The sequence below is a fragment of the Hydra viridissima genome, unplaced genomic scaffold, assembly GCF_058129835.1.
Source record: "Hydra viridissima isolate aposymbiotic clone 2 unplaced genomic scaffold, HvirCarnegie_v1 scaffold_2, whole genome shotgun sequence".
NCBI lineage: Eukaryota > Metazoa > Cnidaria > Hydrozoa > Anthoathecata > Hydridae > Hydra > Hydra viridissima.
Genome location: NW_028324301.1, coordinates 22,191,104 through 22,201,937, shown reverse-complemented (window position 1 = coordinate 22,201,937; position 10,834 = coordinate 22,191,104). Strand labels below are relative to the sequence as shown.

At 29.2% G+C, this 10,834-nt stretch overlaps 1 long non-coding RNA gene and 1 pseudogene across 2 annotated transcripts; one reads left to right on the top strand and one right to left on the bottom strand.

Annotated features, from left to right (window-relative positions):
• Nucleotides 1-28: 28 nt before the first annotated feature.
• LOC149892471 (uncharacterized) lies at nt 29-1,386 on the bottom strand. 2 transcript variants are annotated; one of them, XR_016449584.1, is made up of 4 exons: nt 1,150-1,386; nt 954-1,071; nt 683-748; nt 29-566 (listed from the first exon to the last, which is right to left on the bottom strand). It is a non-coding gene; the product is annotated as an uncharacterized LOC149892471 (long non-coding RNA). The 2 variants fall into 2 exon arrangements; XR_016449585.1 differs by lacking the exon at nt 954-1,071 and having other exon boundaries at nt 1,150-1,283.
• Nucleotides 1,387-9,084: 7,698 nt separating this feature from the next.
• On the top strand, nt 9,085-10,736 carry LOC149892470 (uncharacterized; annotated as a pseudogene).
• The last annotated feature ends 98 nt before the right edge of the window (nt 10,737-10,834 follow it).

Sequence of the window (10,834 nt, the reverse complement as noted above, 5' to 3'; positions counted from 1 at the left end):
CCAGAACTAAATGAAAATAATGTCCATCTTAGTGTTTGAGCAAACATTTATTTCATAGTTAGCATTAAAAAAATTACAAAAAATTTTTTAAAAAAAACCCAATAAAAAAACTGAATTGTAAGTAAACCAATTAAAAGATAAAAAAAAAGTATCAAAGAAAAAAGTTGCAAAAGTATCAAGATTCAAAATGGACCTCATAAGTAACTCACATTCAAACTGTATATATAACTTGTGTGAAATAAAAACATTCATAAATAACTTGAAAGCAAAGCTCACTATTAAAATATAATCAAATTTAAATCGATAACAAAGTGTATCAAAACAAATACAAAAAACCTTTGAAAACCAAAGCCAAAAAAAAAGTAACCTGAAACAAACTAAATGAGACTTAAACACTTATATTAACTCTTTTAACAGTAATCAAATACACGTAAGGCTATCATTGAAGGCCTAAGTAAATAACTAGTCAGTTTACGGACACTTCAACATTTTGTCTGTTTTTCATTTGATGTTTAAGTCTTTAAAATTCCTTGGAAACTCAAAACGAATGATAAATTACTCATCACCTAAAACAAGACAATAAAAGCAACTAACAGATCTATAAACTAAAACACCGAAAAAACTTACCAATATCAACTCAAAAATATTTATCAAGAATTTTTAAAACTGAGTGCACACTTACCCTGCCACCATCACCCCTGTAAATCCAATTCCATGAGTTAACATCTTATAACTGTTATCGCCTTGGCTATTAATAAGATGTAAAATAAATGTTTGAAACACAAAAATAATTTACTGAGGTGGTTTTTTAGCTTACCAGATAAAAGTACAACATAAAAAAGTATTTAACCAAACAAATTTGCCTTTACTAAGTTTTTCATTTAAGGAAGGTATTGAACCATTTTTAAAATTAAAATAAATCTAAACAAGCTGATTACAAATGGATCATCAACCTCTTTAAAACATGATTTTAGATGGATCATCATCCAAAATTTCATAGATTCTCTTGAAATTAATTCAGAGATCTTTTATCAGCTTAAAGGAGTTTTAATAAAATTCTTTACTCTTTAGCTAAAAAAAAAAAAAAAAAAATAGTTACCAAAAATTATATATAGTGTATTAAAAAAAAAAAGTAATAACAATACTCACTATTGATTGCTATGTTAAAGTTAAACTTAGCTCTAAAGTTTGCATAGCTGGGTACAGAAAACGAAAAAAGAAAAACGATGGAAATACGCTAAAGCCGTAGTTGATCTTCTTAGATAAGCTTAGCTTTAAAATAAACAAAATCTAACATCACTGTTAACTAGCTAAGTTAAAAAGTTTAGCAATTATTGAAACAGATCGCTTTATTATTCGGGGTCCATACAGCACTTTTAGGCGGGCATCGCGATTTTTGAAATTCCGTAACGGATTCATAATTTTTAAAAATTTGTCTCGATTTTTAAAAGGTTCCAGAAAGAGAAAAAGGTTTTTTTTAACATGTATTTTTTAAAAAAACATCGTTAAACGATTATGCTTAAAGGAGAAATTCCTTCTTCTTTCAATTCAAAATAATTCAAATAGATATTGTAAAGAATTCTATGAGAAAAACTAATACAGCTATCCTTGTAATGATATTTCTTTGCAATTCTGAGAAATATTATTTTAAAAAAGGCTGTCTGTTTGTCGATTTTTTTTTAACTCAGTAAAAAGGTTATTGGTAAAGTAAAGGTTATAACTGCGGTAAAATCGACATGCATTAGCACAAATATTACATATAAACTACTAGGAGGGCCAACTTGGAGTGACTGATTAAAAAGGCATTTAATTTTCGTATTTTTAAAATTTTTTATTAATTTTTTTAGTTTTTTTTTTAACAAAAGTGTAGTTAGTTAAAAAATCTCACCGCAACAACACAAAAAAAAGGTGTAAATTTATATTGTTAACTTATGCAGTCTGCAATATGATAACAACTTGCTTTTTTAGATCAGATCTATCCAATTTTAATTTGGCTTCGCAAATAAAAAAAAATTGTAATCAAATCTGTAAACGAGATTCAATTATAAAAGGAGATTTTCTTTTGGAATAAATACTAAATAAATACTAAATAAATACTAAATGAATACTAAATAAATACCAAATAAATACCAAATAAATATTAAATTAATAGTTATAGTAAAATGAAATTTTTACTTTTTAAGAAGGAGTTTATTACGGTTGTTGAAGATTCGTTTATTTGATTGGTAAGAACTTGATTCATTTTTTAAAAGTTACAAGGAAGCTGTCTTGTTAAAATCCTCAAGTTTTAATTTTTGGGCACTTGGGCTATGGACGTATAAGAGATGGACGTGCAACGAAATTTTTTTTTTTGCGAACCATGCCCGTTGCGTATTGTTACACATCTTTTGTTTTAAACAAATAAAAGTTAAATTATATTAAAGTCTGTCAAATTCGTCGAAAATTTTTGGTCTCGTCTAACCAGTCACACTAACTTCCTTTAAGTTGTTAATGGTAACAGCCATAGAACCAAGTTTTAAGCTTTATTTTATATAGCTAGACATTCTTAATATTTTAAAAAATATTAAGAATGTCTAGCTATATAAAATTTATAATCTCAATTTCTATATTATCATCAGCGATGGTAATATAAAAATTGAGATCATTTACTTAACTACTTTAGCACATGTATAACTAGAGATATAACAAAATGATACAAAATATCAACTAGTTTTGTACCTACCTAAAGCACTACTCCATCTACTGTGGTGCTGTAGACTTCTAGTTTATAAATATTACAGAATTTTCCGTTTTCATGTTTAACAACAGAAATATATACAGTTGAGGGAAAATAACTTCATCATAAAATGAATGTAAATGCAATAAAAAAAGTAAATAATTTGTCACAGTTTTAAAGAACTGAGCAAAGCCAATTTATGGCAAACCTAAGTAAATAATGTTAACATAACACGATTTACCTGCTATATTTATCTGCTACATGATTTACCTGCGTGAAGTAGTTACTTTATCCTGAATAGTTTTTTAAACAAATGCTATAAAAGTTTAAACTTATACCATGTGATCAAAGTTTCTGTTTTAAAACTGTGGGTAGCCATTTTAATAGATTTTTTTATTGACGGGTGAAAATTTAGAGTTTGTCGGAAACTCACATGGCTCGCTGATTTCTGCGGCCTCTTTGATGTAAACCAATGAGATAGACGTCCATCTCTTATACGTCCATGCTTGGGCCAATCCTACAAAGCTTGTTACGCAAAAGGCAAAAAAAGAAATGCGTAATTACGCAAATTATGCAATTTTCAAAACTGAAATCTTATAAAAAATGCGTACTTACGGATTTTTCAAATTTTCCGTGAAATTGGTAGTCATTACGTAAATAGTGAAATTTTAGCTTTTTTTGGCGCACAAGGTAAAAAAGGAATATACCTTGGAGAAAAGTATTTTTCTTATCAGTGTTTCGTAAACAAATTTCATTTGATCGTTTCAGAGATTAACGCACGAAAGTAAAGGTTTTATATTTATATTATATATATATTATATTCCTTGTGTTACCTTGTGTGCCAAAAGAAAGGTCTGCATTTCTTAAATTTAGAGGTGGAAAAATTTGTGTAATCTGTGATAATGTTCAATTTTTATTGACTAAAATTCAATCTTCATTTATGATGATGACAAACATTTACTTTAGAGGTTAACCATTCATTAAATAACAAGTTATTTAACAACTGGCTAACCTCTTCTCCACTATTGTTGGAAATACCATAATATTTTTCTTTAGCTTATTTGCTCCTTTTATATAAGTTTACACATAAAAATCACATAATCACAGTGTTTGAATAGGGGTCCGTCACTCTACAAAACAAGGGGTTAAATGTTTTTCATTCATTTTTGTAAATTCTACAGCTTTCAACCCCTTTTGTAAAGTGATGGACGCCTATTGTTACGTCTTTCATATCTTATGCTGCAATCAATCGTGAGTTTGATCATCATTATCATCATCATCATCATCATCATCATCATCATCATCATCATCATCATCATCATCATCATCATCATCATCATCATCATCATCATCATCATCATCATCATCATCATGTAAACTTACCATCTTAATAAAAGTTTCATCATCATCATCATCATCATCATCATCATCATCATCATCATCATCATCATCATCATCATCATCATCATCATCATCATCATCATCATCATCATCATCATCATCATCATCATGTAAACTTACCATCTTAATAAAAGTTTCTACTTCTAGTTGAATCAACTTGAAGTAAAAATCATTGATGGATTTTCATCAATGATGGATTTTTAATATTTTTACATAAAGTTAAACAATCCTTCTCACGCAATGCTTACTTTTAGAAAAATGTCAAAAATATTATTGAAACACTTAGCGTTTACTGAAATTTAAAAAATAGACATCTGTGGTTTGAAGAAAAAATCACGAACCTTTGAATAATCATTCTTTGCATAATTATTTTTTGCATAATCATTCTTTGGTTAAAATTTTACGTAATTACGCAAAATTTAGAATTTGCAGCAGATTTTTTGTGTAAGAAATTTTGCTTAATTTACTTAAAAATTCTTTGTAATTTTGTTCATAAGGTTGTAGTTTACGGAGATTTTTTTTGCGTATGAAAAATCCTGTTTTTTTTGCGTAAATTAAGGATTTTTTAGTTTTATAGGATTGGGCCTTGGATTCACTTTTAAAAGTATTTCATTTTGCCGACTCAAATGAGGATGCAGATGCGTAACTGATATCAGAAACCAAACAGATATAAAAGAAAATCTTTAAAAATTTTCTTTTAGCGAAGTTTAATATTTGTTTAAGGTTTTGTTATCAATACTTAACAATGGTAACAATGGTAACAATGGTATATTATGTAAACTATATTTACTTGTATTTAGTATTTACCAAATTAAGTGATCATCTTTGAAAGTAACCTGATTTCTTTTTTGTATTCCTGCAATTTCAATCAGATTATTTTTCAGCTCATTCATACGGACAACAATAGGTCTAAGTATCTTTTTTATAATTATTTTGTTTTTAATTCAATTGTGGTTGTTAGCTTATCAATCCAAAACAACAACAACTGTAAATTAATATCAACAACAAAACTTACTCATTATTAATGCATAAATTGTTAATTTTGTTTTTATTCATAATCAATGTTAATTCTCAACATGTAGCACCCTCATAATGGTGTAGCTAACAGCTTTGAGCCAAAAGGGTACGAGTGGATATTATATTTTTTATTCAAGTTTGGGATCATTTTCTGGTTGGAAACAAACCCAGCACCATTTAATCGCAACCCAGATCGACATTTTGTTCAAGAACTATGTTTTATTCTTCTTTTTCCATTAAACCATCATTACTTAACAAGATCTCTAAACCTAGGGTTATTGAAACAATCCTAGAGCATGACGAAGTCCCTAATATGCTTCACTGCAGGCACCATTAGTGAACTTAAACTTTTCTTTTTAAACGAAATATTTGAACTTCGATTCGTCACTCCTATGTACTTTTTCAAAGTCTTTTATTTTTCATTCACGGTGAGCAGGATTCTCGTAGACAGCTTAAGTTGTAATAAGAGATGCAAGTTTATTCCAGTTTTGGTCAACACGAATTTCTGATGTTGTGAATCGGGCAATGGAACACCCGCCTCTTCCTCTTTTTTTAAATTACAGATTATGAAAGATCGTATTTTAAATGGTGAAATTCGGTATCAAAATATTTTTTTGGACATTCTATTTAATTTTTCTTCAAGTTAAAAATCTTACCAAAATGCAAATACTCACCGTTTTCTTAAGATCTATTTCAATTCCATAATTCAAAAACCACTTCAATGAAATTGTAACAGGGACTGGTTTTTATTGCTTAAAATCAAAATTTCTTTCCTGTAACCAATGCAGATTTTAAAATTAAAACTATTACGAAAATACCCTCTTTTATTACTTATTTCGTATTTTTTCAAATTTCTTTTTTTATTCTTCTTATAGCCATTTTTAAATTATTCTCAAAAATAAGTTTAAATAGTTCTTTGGTATTCTAAAATAAGTTTAAAATAGTTCTCTACCGTGGTGTGACCTATCAAAGTCCTATGCTTTAAGAAAGTCTTAATTTAAAAAATGAAAATTTTTGTTTACATAAAGTAAACATTTAGAGAAGAAAATTTAGTTATTTTAACTAACTAGATATCTAGTTAAAATAACTAAGTTATCTTCCCCAGATGTTTATTTTATATATACGAAATTTGTCATTTTTTAAATTAGGACTTTCTCAAAGCATGAGACTTTGTTAGGTCACACTACGGTAGTATGCTAAAATAATTTTAAAATAGTTCTCTGGTATGTTAAAATAAGTTTAAACCACTCTTTGGTTTGGCAAACTGGTAAGCTTTTAAAAAACAGAGATTCGTCAATCTCATTAATGCATTCTGGTTTTTCTGTTGGTTCTGGATAATTAACAGCTAAATATTGATTACAAATGTTCAATTAATGTTTGAGGTTTTCATAAAATAATACTTAGCATAACTTGGGGTTTCAACACCATATATGCGTTATGCCTGTAACTTTCCATAACTCCGATTGAGATTTTTCAAAAAAGCTGCCTTTTCTAATACTAAGTGTTCCTTTGCAGCATTTAATCTAAACCAGGGTTTAATCTCTAAATTGCAAGGCCCACAGTCCATAAATAAGGACAATTGTTTCTGCATGCGAGCTATGCTTTCTGCTTCAACGAATAGCAGCGTCCAAATTGTTAGCAAACTTGCTGTAACTTGGATCAGAGAAATGGAACCAAACTCTCACCCATCACTAAGTTGCATACTTTAAAAAATTATTCTCAGCAGATTGTAGTGGGCTATACATATACACACATATATAGCAAATATAATACATAACAACATAAACACCAATTTTTGTGCCAAAGTTCATGATATCATAATTAATCATCTTAACGCAACCGAATTGGGTTTATTTACTATTATAAAAATATATGCTTCTAAGAATGATTTTTTTATTATATGGTTGCTATGGATATCCAATTTTTATTGTAACATGTGAGCTCTGTTAGTAACGTTTGCTAATTTTGCATGTTATATGTTCTCTCATGCCCTAGTGACACAAGTATATGTATGTGTAAACTTTCTTAAAATTAAAGAAGTAGAGTGTACTGACAAACTTAATTAACAAAGTTTATATTTGAATATGAACAGTGGTTTACATAGAAGAAAGCAAATGTGGCCTGTAAAAACCCATAAAAGTAATGATAACTAAAAACTGAACTTTAGCAGCTGCAGAACACGTTCTGGCAGAGCCTTGTTCTTGTTGTTCAAAATGAAGAAATGGCTGGGCCATTAGAACAAAATAATCGCGATGCATATGATCCGATCATACTTATGTACAAAATGCTTACGTTACTGCTTAAAATCTTTATTCCAGACCTCTTGACTTTCTATAATTAAGAGCCCATTTGGCGGTGACACGTGATCAATAATAGTTGGCCCACGAATAAGCATTTTGTGAATACTCTGTAGCATAAAGCACTACGGATAGCATTTCATGTAAAACCTAGCTGCTTGTGTTCAACATTTCTTAAGTAAATCAACACAAAGCTCAAAACCACCTGATATACTAGCGGAAATATCACGGAGCATTTTTCTAAGTTCAAATTGAGTCCTGTTATTTCAGAAAACAATATAAACCAATTTAAACAATAATGTGACATTTGTTGCGGATTAAAATAATTTGTAATGTTTTAGTTATATAGCCAAGAACTGCAAGTATCGGCAACCAAAATTGTTTCAACTGATTGTATATGTATTTGGCAGCGAGTTTCAATCATAAAAAGCCTGGCCAGACTTAGCCAAAAAAACATAGACCTAATGTCAGAAAAAAAAAAAACTGATTTTTTTAGAGTAATCAACATATTATCTTTGATCGATCAAAAAATAATTCACAATTCTTAAAGAGGACAGTCAGAAGAGTCAATTATTAGACGATATAAGTATTAATACAATATATGAAAATCGCCATGTTATAAATTTCCTAATATTAATATAGCAGAGTATATAAATAAAATATTTTTTTATAATATTTTTTGAAAAGCGTTTAACTTCCTGAATTATTGGTCTGATTGACAAAAATTAAAATTGAAAATTGTCTCTTTAAAGCACTGTGTTTGATAAACAAGTTTTATGGTTTAATGTGGCTCAATATGTTATATACAACGAATAGTAGTTTAAAATCCCAAAATATATAATAAAACGTTTGGCACACCATCGCCAAATGCACAGAAAATCTGAACGCGGTATTTACAGCTTCGCTGCAATACCACGTTCAGGTTTTTTTCTTCTTCTTTTTCTTTGCATAAAGTTCGCTTCTCAACCGTAGATTTATAAACTTTCCCATTTTCGTGACGTCTCTAACGTAGTCTATTGACGACTTTAGTGATGTCCAATTTTAAAAAGTGTATTCATTTTTGTTTTTGCCTGTTAGTAATTAAACAATAGATGTGATGTTTAAACAATAGATGTGATGTTTAAACAATAGATGTGATGTTTAAACAATAGATGTGATGTTTAAACAATAGATGTGATGTTTAAACAATAGATGTGATGTTTAAACAATAGATGTGATGTTTAAACAATAGATGTGATGTTTAAACAATAGATGTGATGTTTAACGATGAAGCAAAAACAAACTTAAAACTTACACTTTAAATTAGTTTATTAAGTCAATATAAAAATAAAAGAATAACAATAAAGCGGAGATAATACCCAGTGATTATCTTTAGACACATTTGCATATCATATAAACTTTTTCTTCTGAAACAAAGGAAATGTCAAACAAGCATTTTCCTAGTATGCCTGCCGGATTGTAGCAATATTCAAATTGAAAAATATATGCAATATTTTCTAAATATATATTCAATCTTTTTCAAATATATTCAATCTTTTTCAAATATATATTCAATCTTTTTCAAATATGTTCAATCTTTTTCAAATATATTCAATCTTTTTCAAATATATTCAATCTTTTTCAAATATATTTAATATTCCTGGGATAAAGCAATTTACGCGCGTAAATAGAAGGATAATAACTACAATTAATGGCAAACAAAAAAATTAAACACAAACAAAAACAATGGCGACCGAAATCATTGAAAAAGACATGGGTGCAGATCTACATAAAAATTTAATATTTTTTCTAGATGAAGTTGAATCTTTTATTGGAAAAACCACTTGTGGTGATTATTTGCCGTTATTATTACAGCATATTGATTTAATCGATCAACTTATTCCAGTATTGAACAGTTTTAATGAAGAGTTTATTGGTGATTTAAACAACAAAGAAAGAATAGAAAGTATATTATATATTTTTTTGGAGATTCGGAAAATGCTTTCCCTTTATTATCATGAAAAATCTTCAAAATACTGCAGTATCAATATTAATGTGTTATATAGTAAAACCCCTGGAAGGCCAAAGTACGAAATTCCAAAAAATGTTCTAAAAGAATTTAAGTGTTTGGGTTTTTCTTGGAATGTTGCATCGAAGGTTTTAGGTGTTTCACGTTGGACAGTTCATCGCAGAGTAAATGAACTTAATTTAAACAAAACAGGTCGTTTTAGCAACATCAATGACCACGAAATAGGCAGAATTATAGCTGAATACATATCTCGTCACGGTGTAGCAACAGGGGAACCATTATTATCTGGTTATTTTAGATCAAAAGGTTACCATATACAAAGAAGAAGAATCCGCTCTAGTTTAAACAGAGTGGATCATAGGAATACTGCATTGCGATGGGGAGCATTGGTTAGAAGGCGATCTTATTATGTACCATGGCCAAATTCTTTATGGCATATAGATGGACATCACTCTCTAATTCGTTGGAAATTCGTAATACATGGGTGCATTGATGGTAAATCAAGGAAAGCAATGTTTTTGGAAGCCAATACAAATAATTTAGCAGAAACGGTGTTAAATCTTTTTTTAAATGCGACAAGCGAGTTTTCAACGCCTTCAAGAATAAGAGTAGACTTTGGGGTAGAAAATGTTCTTATATGTGATGAAATGATTGCAAGAAGAGGTCATGGCAGAGGGAGTTTTTTTAGCTGGATCTTCCACAAGAAATCAAAGAATAGAGAGGTTATGGAGAGATGTGTTTCGATGCGTCGTGTTACCTTTTTATTACACTTTTTATGCTATGGAACAGAGCGGCATTTTAGATATTGAAAATCCAATTCACATGTTCACACTGCATATAGTTTATTTAGAAAGAATAAATCTTTCCTTGAAAGAGTTTAAACTTATGTACAACGACCATCGTTTATCTACAGAAGAAAATTGGACTCCCAATCAAATATGGACACTATGGGAATGATAAATATTGACAATCCTATGTCAAGAGATGAAACTGAAAATGATATAAATGATTTTAATATCTATGGAGTAGATGTTGACGGCCCTTTATCTCACGATTTAAACAATGTTGTTGTTAACTCAGTTAGTATTCCGAATAGAATTGATATTGAAGCATTCGTCAGAAATTCAATAGATATGTCTAAAGAATCCACTGAAATGGCAATCGACATTTACATAGAAGCCTTTGCATTTGTGGTGGAAAAATTTGAATCTTATTTATAATTTCAGATGAATTTAACTTCTTGTTCTATTTTATTTTGTATTAGCTGCTTGTTAATGTGTACAGAATAGTTTCTACTGAATAGAATCCTTTGTATCTATACTCTCGAGTCCAGAATACAAGTGGGGTGGGAATAAACGGCACAGTGGAAATGGGGGGGGGGGGGTTGTTTATTAA